This window comes from Notolepis coatsorum, assembly GCF_963971535.1.
Source record: "Notolepis coatsorum genome assembly, chromosome: 20".
In the NCBI taxonomy this organism is placed as follows: domain Eukaryota; kingdom Metazoa; phylum Chordata; class Actinopteri; order Aulopiformes; family Paralepididae; genus Notolepis; species Notolepis coatsorum.
In genome coordinates, this window is record NC_140184.1 from 75,485,409 (window position 1) to 75,507,211 (window position 21,803).

Here is a 21,803-nt window from a genome sequence, read left to right on the forward strand (position 1 = left end):
CCGTGCTTTCATCCGTCTTTCTCCAAGCACCCAAAAAGAGTCCTTGAGAGAAGTTGATGGAAACTTGGAACTTAGACTTGTTCAATTTCAAGTTTCAAGTTTTGTTTTATTTGTCACATATGTATAAGGTACATGCACATTACAGTGAAATGCTTGGTTCTGTATGAGCCCCCTGAGATTGTGCTTCATACAGTAAAAAAATTTAAAGAATAAAGGCCAAACTGTTATGGTTTGTAAACAACCCCAACAGCACGACACAGACAGGTAGTTCAGAGTTAGCCAAAACCGAAGGGCGTATTTATTTTCACAAAACAGAAATGTGCAACCACAATGTTAATCCTCTTGAGGGGAATGTCCTTTAGCCAAGTTGGGCTCTGCAGCTCTGCAGCACTGCCCTTAGCAGAGTTGACTCTGCAGCTCTGCAGCACTGCCCTTAGCAGAGTTGACTCTGCGGCTCTGCATCTTGTATTTTATTTTTTTTATTATTTTTTAAACAAACACATAAACAAACATGACAACACACGATAAGATATACAAGCATTAGTTGACAGTGCACATCCAATGAAATCACATTTTAGTTAATTGTCTTATATAGGATATACCCTTAATACCTGTTATCTAAAAACCTACACACATATGCTCCAGCTCGTACCCCCCCCTCCCGGACCCCCCATTGGATAATCCATCCATTTTCCCTCGCTCCTAACCAGACATTACCATTATATGCTAGCTTTTATTTTCTCCACCACTTCTAACCACAATGTCATTTTGGATTCATTGAGACCCAAAATTCTTGCTGTAGATATTTCTTGATAGATCACATCGAGATATGTAATAATCCAGACCTTTCAATTTTTTCCGGTTGGAACCATTGTGATGCTATCAGCTTTTTAGCCACTGTGATACCCGATAAAACCAATCTCTTTAGCTGTGGATGTACTGCACACTCAAAAACATCATTCAGCAGTAATACAGAGGGTGTACAGGTATATTCCAAGTTAAGAGATTTGATAATTGCTGGGTCACCTCTTTCCAGAATATCTTAACTGGTGGGCAGTCCCAGTACATGTGCATAAATGTCCCCTCGTCCCCATTTGTACATAAGGAGCATTTGGAGTCTTGTATAAGACCCATTTTTTTCAGTCTTATAGGAGTCAAGTATGTCCTGTGAATATAGTTAAGATTGATTTGTTGATGGTCCGGGTTCCTTGATGTGAGTCGAACATTTGCCCAGGCTTCTTGCCAATCAAAATCACTTTCCAGGTCTGGTATATCCCTCCTCCAGACGGAGTCTAGGTGGAGGGTTTCATATGAGGACGTTAGTAATTGATGATAAAAATCTGAAACAAAACCTCTTGATGTCTCTCTTTCATAGAAGAATTTGTGGTATCTGTGGTGTTCAATTGGTTTTGTTAATGGAACACCTTGAGTCTTCAAACATAACAATAACTGTATGTAAAAAAGATGTGTGGACTTGGTGAGATTAAATTTTTTCTTCATAACTACAGAAACCCTGTTTGTTAAAAACATCCCCTAATGAGTGTATGCCTTGCTTTTCCCATATAGGGAATCTTATAGGTCGTTTTCCAACCAAAAGTGCATTGTTATTGAATAAGGGAGTATGATTGTGCCATTTATGTGGGTTAGGATATTTTTTGTGTTTCACGCCATATCCGGATCGCATGAGTAATTATGGGGCCAAATTTCCGTTCGCAATGCTTGATTGATAGTTTAGTGTATGCTATGTCCTTCAGTCTATGTGGGGCTACTATGTTTTCTTCTAATTTTCTCCAGGATACTAATGCTTGGGGATCAAACCATGTTGTCAATGGTCTTAATGTGTACGCCTTAAAATAGTGGAAAAAATCTGGAAATGCCATGCCACCGTCTGCTTTATTTCCCTGTGCGGTGGATCTTTTTATACGTGGTGGTTTGTTATTCCAAATAAATTTGTTTGTGGAGGAGTGTAATTTTTTCCAGTAACCCTCTGGAGGGGGTAACGGTAGCATTGAGCTGAAGAAGTTGATTCTAGGTAGTACGTCCATCTTAACTATTGATATCCATGCCTGTACTGAGTTTTTAAGTTTTGCCCACCTATCAAGGTCGTCTTTGATTTTGTTTTGGATTTTTGTGTAATTGTGCTTCACCGTTTGTCTTATGGTGGGGAATATTTCCACTCCCAAACATCTCAAATGTTTTACCATAGGTATCTCTCCTGGGAGGGTTATATATTTTTTTGCAGGGACGTTAAGTGGAAGGAAAGCCGACTTCGGCCAATTTATCTTGAATCCCGATAAATCTCCAAAGTTCTCAATCAACTTGAGCAGATGAGGCAGTGTGGTGTTGGGGTTTTGCATGAACAGTATTACGTCGTCCGCATATAAACTAATTTTATGTTGTGTGCCCTTGATTGTGATTGGTTCTATGGATTGGGATTGTCTTATATATTGTGCTAAAGGTTCTAATGATAAATCGAATAGTCCGGGACTAAGAGGGCAACCCTGTCTAGCTGAGCGTGATACCGGAAAGATTCCGGAGGTGATTATACCTGTTGTAATCATGGCCGATGGGTCTTTGTATACTACTTTAATCATATCAATGAAACCTTTACCTAACCCCATCTTCTCTAATACTGCCCATAGATACGACCATTCCAGCCTGTCGAAAGCTTTCATTGCATCCAGGGACAGCATCGCCTTAGGTATGGTGTCGTCCTTGTCGGCATCTAGTACGTGCAGTATTCGTCTTATGTTATCAGTGATCAGGCGGCCTCTTATGAAGCCAGTTTGGTCCGGATGAACTAAAGACGTTATATGCTTTTGTAATCTGATGGCTAATACCTTAGAGTACAGTTTGATATCGGTTCCGAGGAGGCTTAAGGGTCTGTAACTACCGCACTCGGTGGGGTCTTTGTCTTTTTTTGAGAAGGACTGTTATGAGTGCAATATTGTCATTCTTATGGAAGTTCCCCTCCTTGACTGAGTATAAGATCATATTTAGTAATAAGGGTCCAATTATATGTAACAAGAGAGGTACATTTCTGGTGGGATACCGTCTCTTCCAGGAGCCTTACCACTTTGCATTTAGGATATGGCCTTCTTGAGTTCCTCTAGTGTGATCGGTGTTTCTAACTGTTTAGCGTCATCCTCTGAAAGTTTAGGGAGAATAATTTGATTAAGATATGTGTCCATTTTGTTTTGATCGAAGGTCGTTTCTGATTTATATAAGTTGGAGTAGAATTCTTTGAATGTCACGTTTATTTTTTCAGGGTCTGTTTCAAGTACTTGTTGTGCTCTAATGGTAGTTATATCTGCAAATTTAGCATTCATTCTTAATCGCATGGCTAATAGGTGACTAGGTTTAGAACCTTGGGAGTACTGCTGTTGTCTTGTGCTACGTATTTGTATTTCCGATTGTTGTCTGTATATGGCATTGATCTCTTTTTTTAGTACCTTGACTTGATTTTCTAGTCGAGTTGAGTTGTTGTATTGTAAAGAATTAAATAACGTTGAGTAAAGCGTTTCCAGTTCAGCCAGTTTTGTGCATCGATTCTTGCGCATTTTGGAGGAAAAGCTATCAGTGAAATCCTTGATCATTCCCTTTACCGACATCCATATTATTCTGGGGTCTTGCACCGAGTTTGCATTCTCCCATAGGAATACTGTAAGAGCTTCTTTGAGTTGTGTAATGAATTCCTTGTTATTAAGCAGCATCGAGTTAAATCGCCATCTTCGGGCTCGGGAAGATAGTATACCAAATGTTCCTTTTAGGAGTAAATAACAGTGATCTGAGTGCATTGGGTATCATTTCCACTTCATAGTTATCAAATAGTCTCGGGATGCAAAGACATAATCTATTCTGGATAATGTGTTATGTCTCGCAGATCGACAAGAGTACTTTCGGGTCGTGGGATTAAGTGATCGCCATAAGTCATTTACACCTGTAATCTTCGACCAATCCTTTAATGCATTAGATGAGTTATTTTGTTCGCTGGAAAAGGCGAGGTAAGATTTGTCCATCCTTGGATTCCAAATGGCATTAAAATCCGCACCTATTATAAATGAGTAATCGGGCAGGTCTAACATTGCTTTGGTTAGTGTAGTGAAGAAACCCACTTCATACAAATTTGGGGCGTATACCGCTACCAACGCTATTTTCCTGTTCTTGTGTACAATCTTAGCTATAGTTATCCGACCATCTACATCAGACTATACTCCCTTTAATTCAATATTCAACTTACGTCTAACGACTATGGCTACACCCCGAGTTCTCGTACCAAAAGAAGAGTGACTAATATTATGATATGTGTTGTCCGCTAACGTATTTATGTCTTTCTCTAGAATGTGCGTTTCGCTTAGCAGAGCAACGTCCACCTGTTCTTTTTTCATCAGTGTGAGCACGCTTTTGCGTTTGTGTTGGTTATTTATTCCCCCAGTGTTCCAGATCATTATATTCAAACTAGCCATAATCTATACATGTTGTTGTGTAGTTGTTGGTAATGCTTCTGGAGTGCGAGGCAACAATAAATATACATCCAACTAGTGAGGTCCCGTTGAGAGCCGAGCTTAAAAACATACATATATACAAATAAAAATCCCCTTTCCCCCCCTCCCACCGAGAGTCGTACAGGCTTGTGTCCCATAGACACATCCTACACATATGACTCCCTCCCTTAGGCCACCGGATTACCCAAATTGAGCTTTGTAAACCTACTCTTCCTATGCTAATTGCCATAGGATCTAAAACTTTCATTCTAATTCAATAGAATGTCGCTTTTGGTCTTGCGCCTTCCCATTAATGTACTAACAATAGTGTGAAAAATGAAAAATATACCTTCATTAATATATTCATTTGAACCTTCTACTAACTTATGTAGGAAACATCAGAAAAAAGGAAGAGTGGAGATAAACACTAACACCTTAAAATGAAAAAAAATAACAATGAATGATAAAAAATAAAAAAGGAGTGAGAACTAAAATAAAACTCATCAGAGAAAAACAGAGAAAATAAAATTGAGTAAAGAGAAAAAAGAGAAAAACAGAGACTTTTAGAGCTATAATAATAATAATTATTATTATTATTATTATTATTATTATTATTATTATTATTATTATTACATTGTGCAAATCTCTAAATCAGTGGAGTAATTATTTAAAATATTGTGGCTAATGTCTTTTTTTTTATTAAATTTTTTTTAAGTCTTATTAAAGCCTAATTAAAATTCAGTCCTTGGATCCTATGCTTATTCACACCGGATGTTAGTGTTAAATTTACAGGCCTTCGTTGAAGGGGTGCATTATATTCTAGAAGGTTGTAGAATACTAGTAAATATGTAAACACTGCTGTTATGTTCCAGAATGATCTTCCTACCCAGGGGTCATGACCTTCTAGTATTTTCCGGGATATTCCTTTGTGTCCCTGAGCAGTCGAGAGAAGAGCCCAGAATGATCCAGAATGTTCCTAATGTCAATGTTGGATTATTGTCTCCACAGAGACCAGAAGACTGTAAATATAATGCCTTACGAGCCATATTAAACATCTTGTGCCTTATTGTTGCCAGCGTGCATATCATCTGTTACTTTTGTTGAGCCATGGTAAAGTCATTCTAATAAAATTACTAAAATACAAAGAGAAAGAGAGAGATGAATAGGCTTATCTGCTCTGAGCCAGTGTTGCGTCCTGCCCGGGGGGACCAGATCCATATTGCTTCATGTAATCTTCGGCGGCTTTAGGCGTGCGTATTCCCTGCCTAATACCGTCTTTTCCCAAGATCGATAATAGTGCCGGGTAGTTAAGGATTGGCCTGAGACCACTCTTAAACATTCTCTGCATCACATCCTTGTAGGGGAAACGCTGAGCGATGGCCTCCTTACATAGATCTTCGTAGATAGATATTGAATTTTCACCATATTTCAGTTTCCCCCTTTGATTGCGCGCTCCTCTAATGATGGCGTCTCTTGTTATCGTCTTGCGCAGAGTAACAATGATAACCCGCGGGCCGTTACCTCTTTGGCCTCGTGTACCGACTCTGTAACATTGGTCCACTGTCGGCGCTGTGGGAAGGGTGTTATTACCTAAAATATCTACTAACACTGTTGGAAAGCTGTCATCTGTGCATTTGACTGATTCATCCAGTCCCACAATGCGGATATTATTTCGCCTGTAGTAACGTTGGGTCTCGAGCTGCCTCTCCATTGCTTTCTCTTCGACTTCTTGTATTTTTTTCCGACACTCTTCTTCCACCTGTTTTATCTCCTTCGATAACTCTGTTAATCCATCGTTGAGGTTCTTCTTGTTCACTTGGACCATCTGTGTAATTTATATCACCGTATTCTCCACTGCCGTTATTCGCCCGGCCTTTACAGCGGCTGCTTCCATAACCTCTTCGAATTTAGCATCGACGTGTGCTTTGAATTCCTCTATGTGTAATTTGAAATCTGTTCCTTCATCAGGATAGTCAGAGAGTTGAAGTCGGGTTGTGAAATTGCACTGCTTGTGTCAGTTGATGTTGTGGGTGCAATGATGGACCCGATGGGTTTGTTGGAGATTATCTTCTCAAATTCCCCTGCTTTATCTTTTACGGTATTTTTACACGTCGTTACCATTATGTCGTCAACTGCTGTCTCCCTCTCGGGGCCAGTCGTCGTTGGTCCCGGTATATTCTCCACTATAGTCCCCCCATCGGGGCTAGTCAACAACGGTGCCACCGTTGCCTCGCCTGTTGTATTTTTTGACCGTGTCAAAATAGGCGCCGTTGGAGTATCTGCGCCGAATCTCTTTCCAACCTTTTTCTTATCCTTAATATCCATGTTGAGTCTTTATGTCTTTTGATATAGTTAGTAGAAGGTCTTATCAATACATACAATGTGGTTTAATCTCTTTTGGTATTGTTCAAATAAGGTTTTTAAACGAAATTAACGTTGACGGGAGCGGAGCTATAACCAAACGCGTATCGCTTCACATTGCGTTCAAACCGGAAGTCAAAGCGGCTCTGCAACTTTATGCTATCCCACTCGCAGGGAAACTAGAAACGGAGAATGTCATTAGTTCCAAAACATCGAAAATAACAGGCAGAGTCCAGTAACAAAACAATCAACAGTTCTTCAGTGTTTGAGGAAACACACAGGCAGAGTCCAGTAACAACACAATCAACAATTCTTCAGTGTTTGAGGAAACACACAGGCAGAGTCCAGTAACAACACAATCAACAATTCTTCAGTGTTTGAGGAAACACACAGGCAGAGTCCAGTAACAACACAATCAACAAATCTTCAGTGTTTGAGGAAACACACAAAAAACAGACGAAGGCCGTGAGTCCAGGGCAAAAACGAGGATATCAATTCATAGAAAAATAGTCTTCCAAAAGACTCACCAGAAGCAAGGTCGAAGTGGGAAAACGAGGCACGGGTCCACGGAGGCAGAGAGAGAACACAGCAACAACCTCCAAGGGTGCACTGGAGGAACACAAGAGGGAACAGCAGTAGAGTTGGTGGTGACAAAACGACCCGACACAGAAATGATCAGCAAACCCAGTATAAGAGGGCTCCCACCGAGCTAATTGGAAACTCCTCTCAGGTGCGTGATGGTAATTGGCACTGAGAAGCGCACAGTACTGGACCAGCCCTCACACAAACACTACACAAAATATACAATATACAATATACAAACTAAAGTACAAATGCAAAGTTGCCCAGGAAGGTTGTCTGCAACGATGATCTGGAAGATGGAGAGAGAACAAGAGAGACTTGCAGCTAGCTCAGTCAGACAACTCTCCACTCTCAACTCGTCATCACTGTAAATGAGGGAAACCTCAGTGTTTTCACCAGTATAAATAAAGGTTTGAATGTAAAAAACTTAAATATTTATTGAGCATAAAAGTACAGTATTCTGGCGTCAAAGGCTCTGCCTCTAATCACTCCCTGTAAGCCTGAGAATATTGCTTAATAAATAATTCACACAAAAGGATAACAGGACATGACCAATAGCAAGGTCGACTAAATGTAATCCATTGAAGCAATAAATTCCTCAGTGTGTGCCATATTGACTGAGAAATCTCCATTCACCCGCTCGCAGATCAATGCGAATGATCGGAAAACTCACCTAGGGTGTCGGTGGGGGAGGGCGTTGTAACTTCTTGTGTAAGTCTCTCAACAGACTCTCAACATTCTAAGATAGCAAAATATAATGAGATAGGTTGATAAAGCATTACATCACACGCAGGAGTGGGTTATGATATCCCATATATCATAACCCACGACTGCGCGTGGTGTAATGGCTTTTATACAATGGCCGATGTCATCCAACCTTATTGCTATACAATAAACACACATTAATTGAAGATTTATTGACAAAACCATCCGCAGAAAAAGTAGTTCCCAAAAAATGGATGTGGTTGCACTAATTGTATGTCACTTCTGATTTGCTGTCTCGCACTGATTGTCTGTCACATCTGGAAGCTGTCACTGGCTGTCATACTGGCTGTCACTAATTGACACGTTGGAATGTAATGAATGTGGCCTTATAATGAATTATCTTTCTCTTGTTCCCTGCTAGAGCTTCACTAATTCCTACGAGCAGTATCACCTGAACAAGTGCTGACCCGACACTCTTGTCTATGTTCTGTTGACGCTAGGCGTCCATGTATTCCGCTACAACTTATTCTGTTAATAAAGAGTTTATCTTTGTTTTGAAGAGCAAACACTTCTCTGTATCTTTCCTCGACCATTGGAACTCCCACTTACCTGCAATCGTAACAGAAGCTCTAGCCAAAGATGAGTTCCACCGAGGGAATACGGGAGGAGATGGTAGCTCAGCGGGACCAGCTGAGGATTCTGCTCGAGCGTCAGATGGCTGTTGGAGTCGAGCTGGGTCGACTGGGAGACCTGTCTGTCGTCTCACAGGAGACAGCTGCTTCAGCGTTAGCTGCGGCTAACGAAGCCCGCTCTGCAGCCACTGGGACAGCATCCTCGATGGGCTTGGCGTTGGGAGCCCCACCGGTCGGCGGGGAAGGGGAGCTGAGGTATCCGGCGGCTCGGGAAGAATTCTGGGAACCACGTCTGCCGCCGCCGGATCGCTATGGACGGGCTCCAGCAGGGTGTTGTGAGTTCGTCACTCAGTGTGCTCTCGTATTTCAACTTCAGCCTCGTACTTTTCCTACAGATGTGTCTCGGGTAGCATATATTATCACTCTCCTCACACACCGTGCTCTCAGTTGGGCTACTGCGGGACGACTTACGTCCTGCCGGCAAGGCATTCATTCTGTGGCACATTACGCCATTGATTTTCGTATTGTAGTTCGAGAGGCGGCCTGGCCAGAGATTCCCTGCTGTGTCCTCTTTTTGCAGCGGCTCTCTGTGCGAATGCAGGACGAACTATCAACACAGGAGCTACCCAAGCGCCTAGACTACCTGATCAACCTGGCCATAAGGATGGACAATCGGCACCGAGAGAGGGAGCGCGAGAGGAAGGCTTCGTCACAGGTACTGTTCCGCCCTTCTTCTGGTGTCGAACAACCGGCATACCATCAAACGAGAGAGTACCTGGGTGATGAGCCTATGCAACTGGGCGCTCTGAGCCCCTCTGACGCAGAGAGACAGAGGCGTGTCAGCGAGAAGCGCTGCTTTCGCTGTGGCCGCACTGGGCATCGCTTCGCCAACTGTCGGGGGTTCTCGGGAAACGGAGGGGCCCGCTAGACCTGGGGAAGGTGTTAGCAGGTGGGCATTTCTCTCCGGTCATGGATGACACGCGCACTTTTTTTGAGGTCACTGTTGGATGGGGGGATTCTCTAAAAACGACCAGGGCATTGGTGGATTCAGGGGCAGCGGGCAACTTAATTCATGTGGGTTTGGCTTTAGAGTGGGAGGTACCAATTCCAGTCCGGTCGTTAGACGGTCAACCACTAGGTAGTGGAATTATTACTCAGCGCACCGGGCAGCTGCGTATTCAGGTGGCGGGTAACAATTGGGAGTGTTTACAATTTTATGTAGTCATGTCTCCTCACTCTGAGATTGTGTTAGGTCACCCTTGGCTTGTTGTGCATAACCCTCATATTAATTGGGCTACGGGTGAACTCTCCATGGGAAGCGGCGAGAGTTCACCCCCCCCCCCCTCTTTTGTCTCTCTCCAGGATGACGGTGAACGTTGCAGATTCTGTATTATCTATTATATAGTACCTGCGGTCTATTTTGACCTGGTGGAAATTTCTAGTAAGACGCGTGCTAACGCACTACCGCCTCATAGACTTTACGACTGCCCCATCAATCTTCTACCTGGTACTTCTCCACCCCGTGGGCGGATGTTTTCTCTCTCTCACCCTGAGACAGTGTCCATGAACACTTATATTCGAGAGGCACTGTCCGCGGGGCATATCCAACAGTCCACATCCCCTGCAGGCGCTGGCTTCTTTTTCGTGGCTAAAAAGGATGGGAGTCAGCGGCCGTGCATAGATTATAGGGGGTTGAACGACGTTTCCATCAAGAACCGTTACCCGTTGCCTCTCATGGACACCGCCTTTGAGCACAGGTATTTTCTAAACTTGACTTACGTAATGCATACAACTTGGTCAGGATTAGAGAAGGAGACGAGTGGAAGACTGCATTTAATACTCCTAATGGGCATTATGAGTATTTAGTCATGCCTTTTGGTTTAGCTAATGCTCCGGCAGTTTTCCAAGCCCTGGTCAACGACGTGCTGCAGGATTTAATTGGGGTGTCAGTGTACTTAGATGACATCCTAATTTTTTCTTGCGATATGGTGCAACACCAACTGCACGTTCGTGAGGTGCTTCAACATCTCCTTAAGCATCAACTATTTGTTAAGGCAGAGAAGTGTGTGTTTCACACTGAGTGTGTGTTTTCCATCTCCTATCGACCTGGTTCCAAGAACGCCCTGTCACGTCAGTTTGATCTTCCGGGTTGTTGAGCACCGGTCGTAAACCGAGGTCAGATTGATTATCCCATAACTCATTAGTCCGAATCCCAGCTTCAAGCAGCGTCCCGCGAAGTGTGGGACATCTAGGACTCAATTTGTCTATAACGTTCAGGGCTTAAACTCAGCAGACCTCGGCTCACACACAGGCACCCCCCGTCCCCTCCAGTAATACAGTTGATTGAATGGAGTTGCGGGGTATATTTTATTTTATTTGCACTGGGAAGGACTCTCTATATTCAGAGGAGGTCCAGTTCCCTAATCCGTTACACGTATTATCACTATATGGCTTTACTTGATATATATTTCTCTCTTAGGCCTCCGTATGGATAAAGCCCCACTTCTAGAGTTTTTACATCATTAATACTCCGTCTGGCTAAAGCCTTACTCAGGAGGTTTTTTACATCATAAAAAGAAGGGGGTATATTTACTTTTCTTAATTTTGCTTTAATTTACTCAGTTCGCCGTTGAGTTTACTGTATGGCATTACTTGATAAAACCAGGCTTGCCGAACCCACCTTTCTCCTTAATCACAATGATATACTTTCTCCTCCTCCTCCGTCTGGGGAAAACCACACTCATAAAGTTCTTTTTTACATCATAAATTAGGCACATTACAGGCACATTCAGGCACATTATCATTATTATTATTATTATTATTATTACTGGTAAAGTTACAATGCAAAAATACATCTCCATGCTTACCCGTCTTTTTAATCAAAACGCAAAGGGTGAAGTTACAAGGCAAAACACATTTCATGCTTACCCGGCCGTCCGGCCGTCTGGTGTGAAGAAAGGATACAAAGGATATTTATAAAGAGGTATTTTTAATTAGAAAAAGCTAGTTACAAGAAGAGACTGAAGTGGAAAGTGTCCATTTCAGTTAAAATATGCACAGAACAAAACATCTCATCTGGTTCGGCTTGTGCCCCGTGTCTGGCAGCAGGATCTCCATCTCTCAAAAAAGTCTGATCTGGCACGGCTTGTGCCTCTTCCTATCTCTCCAGCTCAGTTTAAAAATCTGCCTCTGATCTCGCCAGTTGGCCCTTATAAAGGGCCCCAGATCTCTTCTGCTTATTGGTCCAAATACAGCGCTGTCACCGTGATGTCATTTCACCAGCCAGTCAATGCACGGCTCGTGGGGACTGGCTCTCCTCCCATTTTACTCCACTAGGCCGTAACTCGAAAGTAATTGTAACGTTTTCGCTGGAACAGACTCCCTTTGTTCTCTGCTGTGGAAAGTCCCTTCACTCCCCATCTCACTCAGACCCCACAAAGGGTTAACCAGTTTAATGCGTCTGCCGGCCGGAGAGGAGGGAGGGAGACAGATGCATGTGTACAGACCAAGCAGTATTGAAGTGAAAGCAACTCACATCTCCAGCATGAGTACATAGTACACAGTACATAGTAGATAGTACATGTGCATAGTACATGTATGTGTATACACATACATGTATAATACAGCACATATATATATATAGTATACAGTGTACACATATATATGCACATACTGGTTTTATTTTATGCAGACAGGACAGGGTTAAACTGTGCCGACTTGCTCTCAGCTCAGGCCTGCTCTTCACTCCGACTGCACATTAACTGTAACATAGTTTTATAAGTGTATAAAGAGTATACAGGTCATATACATAGCTCCAATCATATATAATAAACATATGAATTTTATACAAAGTGTCACTCGTTGACTTGTGGCACTTAAAATGTGTTTACACATAACGTGTTTCTATTCCATTGTCCAGGAAGAATCTACAGACATTCCCCATAATCATATATAAGATCAGGATGTCATACCCAGTGTCACTTAGTTGGCTGTGACACTTTACACCCCCTCTGTCATCCTGGTCGGTCATTTTCCATTGTCTTAATAGCGTCTGTACTGGGGGACGAGATGGCGATTGTGGGGTCACGTGGCTGTGACTCTCCACACCCCCTCTGCCATCTTGGTACCTTGTTACCCTGGTAGCCGGCGGGAAGACTTGCATCTGTCGTTCCCTGGCTGGACGGCTCGACAGGATAGGGGTCACGTTGTTGCTTGGTATCCGGCGGGAAGACTTGCATCTGTTGTTCCCGGCCGATGCACCCAGGTTGTTGTCGTCTTCGTCATCTTGGTCATCTTGGTCATCTTGGTCATCTTGGGGTCACCCCCTCTGACCTCTTGGATCTCTCCCATAGTTTGCGGTAGGTTGATTTGTCACTTCTCGGGCGACCCCCACGGGTCCCCGAGAATTGTAGCAGCAGTCCTCTATTGACGTGTGGTTGGCCTGGTCTTGTGACCCTGTCCGTAGGCCTCGCAGGACATCACAGATACAGTCCACAGAGGACTAATTTCTTTTCTCTCTTTCAGGTCCATTCAGGGCTCTCGTCGCCCTGTAACCTGGGTCCAGGCCGATGTCTCTCTGTCCGGTCTGGGAGGTCTAGGAGGTCTGGGAGGTCTGGGAGGTCTGGGAGGTCTGGGAGGTCTGGGAGGTCTAGATGAGGACCTTGAGGATGCTCTGGAGCTTGACCTATCCCGGTCTTCCTCCAGTTCCGATTTCTGACCTGAGTCAGTATATTCCTTCTTGCCATCCGCTGCGTCGTTCGCTGGCTCCGGGGGACAGCCCCCCCCCCCCCCGTCTAAGAGTGTGGCACTGGTTCAGGTCTTGTCCCTTTACCAGCGCACCTTCACCAGCGCACATTGTTCACAGGCCTTTCGGACTGTTATCGCTCTTTGTTTGGCTTTAGGTATGAGAATGTCGTTGGTTCTCAGGTATACCAACATCCTCTTACTTCCGGCATGTCCAAGGTTATCATATACCTGTCTGTTCATGTGAGTAGCCTCGTCCTGTTAGCAATGGCTAGTTAGCCTGCTATTCGCTCCTGCTCGCAATGGCTATTTCAGCCTGCTATTTGCTCCTATTCGCAATGGCTATTTCAGCCTGCTCGCAATGGCTATTTCAGCCTGCTATTCACAAAGTAGAGTTTTTTCTACTTAAGTCCTGACTTTAAGTAAGCATTTAGTTACTTCAAGTCATGAGTAAACCTTTTTACCGTAATCACAAAAACATACTTTAAGCGTGATTCTTTCTTTAAGTAGAACCTTCTAAGTTTTTGACTGTAAGAAAACATTACGTAACTTTTTAGTCATGAGTAAACCTTTTTACCGTAATCACAAAAATATACTTTAATCGTGATTCTTTCTTTAAGTAGAACCTTCTACGTTTTTGACTCTAAGAAAACATTACGTAACTTTTTAGTCATGAGTAAACCTTTTTACCGTAATCACAAAAATATACTTTAAGCGTGATTCTTTCTTTAAGTAGAACCTTCTACGTTTTTGACTGTAAGAAAACATTACGTAACTTTTTAGTCATGAGTAAACCTTTTTACCGTAATCACAAAAATATACTTTAATCGTGATTCTTTCTTTAAGTAGAACCTTCTACGTTTTTGACTGTAAGAAAACATTACGTAACTTTTTAGTCATGAGTAAACCTTTTTACCGTAATCACAAAAATATACTTTAAGCGTGATTCTTTCTTTGAGTAGAACCTTCTACGTTTGGTTTTTTTCAAATCTGTAATTAATTCTACTCCAGAGGCACCTGACAGCAGTCATTTCGGTTCATATTCTTTCAGCTTTTGATACCTATTTAAATAGTATAAAGCCCAACTCACTTGAACTCATGTTCTTAGCCCCGGAACCTCCAATCCGTTTTGACAGACCTATAAACCAGTGACTTGGCCGCCTAAGCACCACAGCGTCCTGTGTGCTGAGGCTTCCAAGTCCCCACAAATCTGATAGGCCCGTCGGATACAGAGACCCTGATGCTCGCTCTGTCCCCCCGCGTCAAGGTGCTAAGCTTGATGAGAGTTTGCAGAGTCTCAATTTTTTTACCCATAGGCGCTGGTGAGTGTACATCTCATGCAGCTGATATGGCTGGTAGGGTGCTAACCCACCAAATGGTTGCTGTCAGGAAATCCCTTCTGAATGAAATAGATTACAAATTCACTTTACTTTACTCTGGGTTTAGAGCAAGGACGGACATCTTTACATATTATACTTAGAATATATACAAAATGCATGTAGTATTCTATGTCATGTTTCTTCCTAAATGACAATAACACTTTATATTATTCCTCTTGACAGATGAGCTGTATGTCAAGTGCAGTTTGCACTAGCTTGAGTCACTTGTGTCAGGGCCCCAGAAGGTAATTTCTCCCTTTGTTGCCCTCATCTCTGCTTGCTGCTCGGGGGTTGGTTTCTCCACCATCTTATCCCCTGGATCTTGACCGGGGGTCCTTACTTCTCTTTCCATCATTTGGGCCATTGAAGCCCCTTTGGTGAGCTAGCGTCTCCTTGTGCTAGCTTCTCTTGAGCTATTACTCAATATGTTGAGTAATCAGAACTGTGTTCAGTTTCAGAGGTATTTAGCTCCCCATCTTGTTCAGGCTCAGACTCAGTTTCACCTGAGGGTGTAATCTGTGGCCCCGGGTTCTGATCCTTGATCTGAATGTCGCCATTCTCCTCTTCTGAGCCATAGAAAATGGAACAGTGCTCATAATTTATGTTTTTGGCCTTTAGGTACTCGTCTAGAGAGTTGAACGCCTCTATGTCAGTGGAGGGAGATACTCGTTTTGAGGTGGAGCCTGGCGCCTCATAAAGAGGAAGAATGACTACATCGTCTTCTTGGTTTTTTCCATTTCCACACTCGTCTTTGATAGTGCGTCGCAGTGTTCTTGAGCGAGACACATCACCCCTTACTGCCCCCGTTAAGCAGGTTGGCACCTTGCATGGCTGCCTCCGCCGTCTGTGTCTCTTAAGCCCTTGCAGGTTCCGGAAGCTCATGTAACACTGGTCACAGTAGTATGGTTTCTCTCGTGTGTGTACCATGTGGTGTAGTGTAAGGTTACGCTTCGCCTTGAAGCTCTTTCCACACTGGTCACAGCAGTAAGGTTTCACTTCTGTGTGTACCGTGTGGTGAATTTTAAGCTCTCCCTTCGTCTTGAAAGCCTTCTCACACTGGACGCAACCGTAAGGTTTATTTTCTGTGTGTACCACGTGGTGTAGTGTAAGGTTACGCTTCGCCTTGAAGCTCTTTCCACACTGGTCACAGCAGTAAGGTTTCACTTCTGTGTGTACCGTGTGGTGAATTTTAAGCTCTCCCTTCGTCTTGAAGGTCTTCCCACACTGGTCACAGCAGTAAGGTCTCTCTCCTGTGTGTACCACGTGGTGTAGTTTAAGGTAACGCTTCGCCTTGAAGCTCTTTCCACACTGGTCTCAGCAGTAAGGTTTCTCTTCTGTGTGTACCGTGTGGTGTTGTTTAAGTTCTGCCTTCGTCTTGAAGGTCTTCCCACACTGGTCACAGCAGTAAGGTTTCTCTCCTGTGCCAATTACTGCTTGCTGTACAGCCGGCAGCTCTGGATATTGTGATTTGCTTGGTTCTGTGAATTCCTCACTTCCCGCAAACGTTTCAGGGGACTCTGGGTGTTCCTCCCGTTCTCCTAGGTAGTCTAGACCCAGGTCGGGTATGGACACTCCCAATCCCTCATCCGAGGGTGATTCCTCCTCTATGATGTGGGAATGATTGTGAGACATCATGTTAGCACTGGTTTGTTAGCCGATGGTGAGCTAGTTAGCTTCCGTCTGGCTTCGTGTCACGTAGCCCCGGGCTAGGTAGCCATCCAGTTAGCATTCAGTTCACTCCTGGCTTGTTGGCGGATGGCGAGCTAGTTAGCTTGCAGTTCTGTGAACGGTCTTTTTGACTGCGCTTCACATCCAGTCTCTCCTCCTTACAAACAGTGTCTCTGGGCTAGGGAGCCCTCGCTTTTCTGTGAACGGTCGTTTTGACTTCGCTTCACATCCACACTCCCCTCCTTACAAACAGTGTCTCTGGGCTAGGGAGCCCTAGCTTTTCTGTGAACGGTCGTTTTGACTTCGCTTCACATCCACACTCCCCTCCTTACAAACAGTGTTTCTGGGCTAGGGAGCCCTCGCTTTTCTGTGAACGGTCGTTTTGACTTCGCTTCACATCCACACTCCCCTCCTTACAAACAGTGTCTCTGGGCTAGGGAGCCCTCGCTTTTCTGTGAACGGTCGTTTTGACTTCGCTTCACATCCACACTCCCCTCCTTACAAACAGTGTCTCTGGGCTAGGGAGCCCTCGCTTTTCTGTGAACGGTCGTTTTGACTTCGCTTTACATCCACACTCCCCTCCTTACAAACAGTGTCTCTGGGCTAGGGAGCCCTCGCTTTTCTGTGAACGGTCGTTTTGACTTCGCTTCACATCCACACTCCCCTCCTTACAAACAGTGTCTCTGGGCTAGGGAGCCCTCGCTTTTCTGTGAACGGTCGTTTTGACTTCGCTTCACATCCACACTCCCCTCCTTACAAACAGTGTCTCTGGGCTAGGGAGCCCTCGCTTTTCTGTGAACGGTCGTTTTGACTTCGCTTCACATCCACACTCCCCTCCTTACAAACAGTGTCTCTGGGCTAGGGAGCCCTAGCTTTTCTGTGAACGGTCGTTTTGACTTCGCTTCACATCCACACTCCCCTCCTTACAAACAGTGTTTCTGGGCTAGGGAGCCCTCGCTTTTCTGTGAACGGTCGTTTTGACTTCGCTTCACATCCACACTCCCCTCCTTACAAACAGTGTCTCTGGGCTAGGGAGCCCTCGCTTTTCTGTGAACGGTCGTTTTGACTTCGCTTCACATCCACACTCCCCTCCTTACAAACAGTGTCTCTGGGCTAGGGAGCCCTCGCTTTTCTGTGAACGGTCGTTTTGACTTCGCTTTACATCCACACTCCCCTCCTTACAAACAGTGTCTCTGGGCTAGGGAGCCCTCGCTTTTCTGTGAACGGTCGTTTTGACTTCGCTTCACATCCACACTCCCCTCCTTACAAACAGTGTCTCTGGGCTAGGGAGCCCTCGCTTTTCTGTGAACGGTCGTTTTGACTTCGCTTCACATCCACACTCCCCTCCTTACAAACAGTGTCTCTGGGCTAGGGAGCCCTCGCTTTTCTGTGAACGGTCGTTTTGACTTCGCTTCACATCCACACTCCCCTCCTTACAAACAGTGTCTCTGGGCTAGGGAGCCCTCGCTTTTCTGTGAACGGTCGTTTTGACTTCGCTTCACATCCACACTCCCCTCCTTACAAACAGTGTCTCTGGGCTAGGGAGCCCTCGCTTTTCTGTGAACGGTCGAATGCACATCGCCAGGGACGCCATGTTGAGCACCGGTCGTAAACCGAGGTCAGATTGATTATCCCATAACTCATTAGTCCGAATCCCAGCTTCAAGCAGCGTCCCGCGAAGTGTGGGACATCTAGGACTCAATTTGTCTATAACGTTCAGGGCTTAAACTCAGCAGACCTCGGCTCACACACAGGCACCCCCCGTCCCCTCCAGTAATACAGTTGATTGAATGGAGTTGCGGGGTATATTTTATTTTATTTGCACTGGGAAGGACTCTCTATATTCAGAGGAGGTCCAGTTCCCTAATCCGTTACACGTATTATCACTATATGGCTTTACTTGATATATATTTCTCTCTTAGGCCTCCGTATGGATAAAGCCCCACTTCTAGAGTTTTTACATCATTAATACTCCGTCTGGCTAAAGCCTTACTCAGGAGGTTTTTTACATCATAAAAAGAAGGGGGTATATTTACTTTTCTTAATTTTGCTTTAATTTACTCGGTACGCCGTTGAGTTTACTGTATGGCATTACTTGATAAAACCAGGCTTGCCGAACCCACCTTTCTCATTAATCACAATGATATACTTTCTCCTCCTCCTCCGTCTGGGGAAAACCACACTCATAAAGTTCTTTTTTACATCATAAATTAGGCACATTACAGGCACATTCAGGCACATTATCATTATTATTATTATTATTATTATTACTGGTAAAGTTACAATGCAAAAATACATCTCCATGCTTACCCATCTTTTTAATCAAAATGCAAAGGGTGAAGTTACAAGGCAAAACACATTTCATGCTTACCCGGCCGTCCGGCCGTCTGGTGTGAAGAAAGGATACAAAGGATATTTATAAAGAGGTATTTTTAATTAGAAAAAGCTAGTTACAAGAAGAGACTGAAGTGGAAAGTGTCCATTTCAGTTAAAATATGCACAGAACAAAACATCTCATCTGGTTCGGCTTGTGCCCCGTGTCTGGCAGCAGGATCTCCATCTCTCAAAAAAGTCTGATCTGGCACGGCTTGTGCCTCTTCCTATCTCTCCAGCTCAGTGTAAAAATCTGCCTCTGATCTCGCCAGTTGGCCCTTATAAAGGGCCCCAGATCTCTTCTGCTTATTGGTCCAAATACAGCGCTGTCACGTGATGTCATTTCACCAGCCAGTCAATGCACGGCTCGTGGGGACTGGCTCTCCTCCCATTTTACTCCACTAGGCCGTAACTCGAAAGTAATTGTAACGTTTTCGCTGGAACAGACTCCCTTTGTTCTCTGCTGTGGAAAGTCCCTTCACTCCCCATCTCACTCAGACCCCACAAAGGGTTAACCAGTTTAATGCGTCTGCCGGCCGGAGAGGAGGGAGGGAGACAGATGCATGTGTACAGACCAAGCAGTATTGAAGTGAAAGCAACTCACATCTCCAGCATGAGTACATAGTACACAGTACATAGTAGATAGTACATGTACATAGTACATGTATGTGTATACACATACATGTATAATACAGCACATATATATATAGTATACAGTGTACACATATATATGCACATACTGGTTTTATTTTATGCAGACAGGACAGGGTTAAACTGTGCCGACTTGCTCTCAGCTCAGGCCTGCTCTTCACTCCGACTGCACATTAACTGTAACATAGTTTTATAAGTGTATAAAGAGTATACAGGTCATATACATAGCTCCAATCATATATAATAAACATATGAATTTTATACAAAGTGTCACTCGTTGACTTGTGGCACTTAAAATGTGTTTACACATAACGTGTTTCTATTCCATTGTCCAGGAAGAATCTACAGACATTCCCCATAATCATATATAAGATCAGGATGTCATACCCAGTGTCACTTGGCTGTGACACTTTACACGGGTCGAGAGGAGAAGCCCCACCCTATTGTTCCACAGGCCTTGATTTTGGCACCCGTGTCATGGGGCATAGATAGGGTGGTAAGACACGGGAGCCCGATCCCGGTGGGGGTCCTCCGGGGCGGATGTATGTACCCAAGGCTGCACGCTTGCGCCTTCTGCAGTGGGCGCATACATCCTCTCTCACCGGCCACCCTGGGGCTACCAGAGCCGTTTGTCACATCTGGAAGCTGTCACTGGCTGTCATACTGGCTGTCACTAAATGACACGTTGGAATGTAATGAATGTGGCCTTATAATGAATTATCTTTCTCTTGTTCCCTGCTAGAGCTTCACTAATTCCTACGAACAATATCGCCTGAACAAGTGCTGACCCGACACTCTTGTCTATGTTCTGTTGACGCTAGGCGTCCATGTATTCCGCTACGACTTATTCTCTTAATAAAGAGTTTATCTTTGTTTTGAAGAGCAAACACTTCTCCGTCTCTTTTCTCGACCATTGGAAATTGCAATCGTAACACCTATCAACATATGCTTTTGTAACGTTTACTGTCCGCCATCTTGCTTTCACTTCTAAAAACTTGCACGGTGGATTGATACTAATTCGGTTGTGGGCGGGTCCTGGGACCAAGAGCGTTGGTTATAACAAATACCCACGTGTAACTTGACTGTTTCAGCCAATCATAATCGAGAAATTTGCATGCCATTGTATAATTTGAATAACTTTTAGCACCTCCTTGGGATATAGTGTACAAAAAAATCTAAGCAAATGAATAAAGGGCAGATAATTAAATTTTTTTTGTAGATGCAGTACTGAACTCCGCCATCCAGACACATGCAATTTGAAATATTATTATAGAATATAAAATATCGGGCCTATAAATTACCTTATTATAGTCAAGTTGCACATCTATGCCAAATCCATGCCAAATCTTCTCATTCCAATGGCAGAGTTCAATCTGGATTTAGTATCACCAGGCGTGCAGCAATAACCGTGTTTTTGGGTTTGGCCCGATCCATAGATGCGTGACATGGCCATATCCGAACCGAATCCAATTAGCTCTCATTCTAGTTTTTTATTTATAGTATTTATTTTACTCTGTCAACAACTCTGCCTGTAAGTAAAGCAATCTGGGCTAGCATCCGATCCCCAAATGTATGTTTCCAGGCTGAACTGAGGTTATATCACTGACTAATATATGATGCAATTACATCATCACATCAATACAGGTGTGCTATGGGACTGCAAACAGCTATCAGTTGACCATGACCGTCATCTGGGGCGACAGTGGCTCAGGAGGTAGAGCAGTCATCTGGTAATCCGGAGATTCCCGGTTCAATTCCCGCTCATCTCACGCAGCTTGTCGAAGTGTCCTTGAGAGACAAGGCCCTTTACTCCTAATTGCTCCTGATGAGCAGGTTGGCACCTTGCATGTGTAGCAGGGTGGATTATCCCTGCTTCGTGGGAACGGGTGTGCACAGCCACTGGGTAGCGAGACACAGTAGATCTCTGTCTGACTGCACCTCAGTCTTTGGGTCTGGAGCATCAACTGGAGGCTGGCAGTGAGGGTGGATGGGGCCCGGGATTTACCAACCTGGTCTGGTACTCTGGTCTTCCTCTCCCTTCCACGGCGGTCAGCAGTACTCCCCAACTCGCTCTCACTTCCCCCAATTACTCCTTTAACCCTCCCACACCCAGTGACTGAATGGTAAATAAATAACTTGGTTCCCCCTGCAAGCAGTACCCTCCCTCAGTGACACGTGAAACCTTACAGTAAGAAGGGAAAGGTTGAATAGGAAGGGGTTAATTG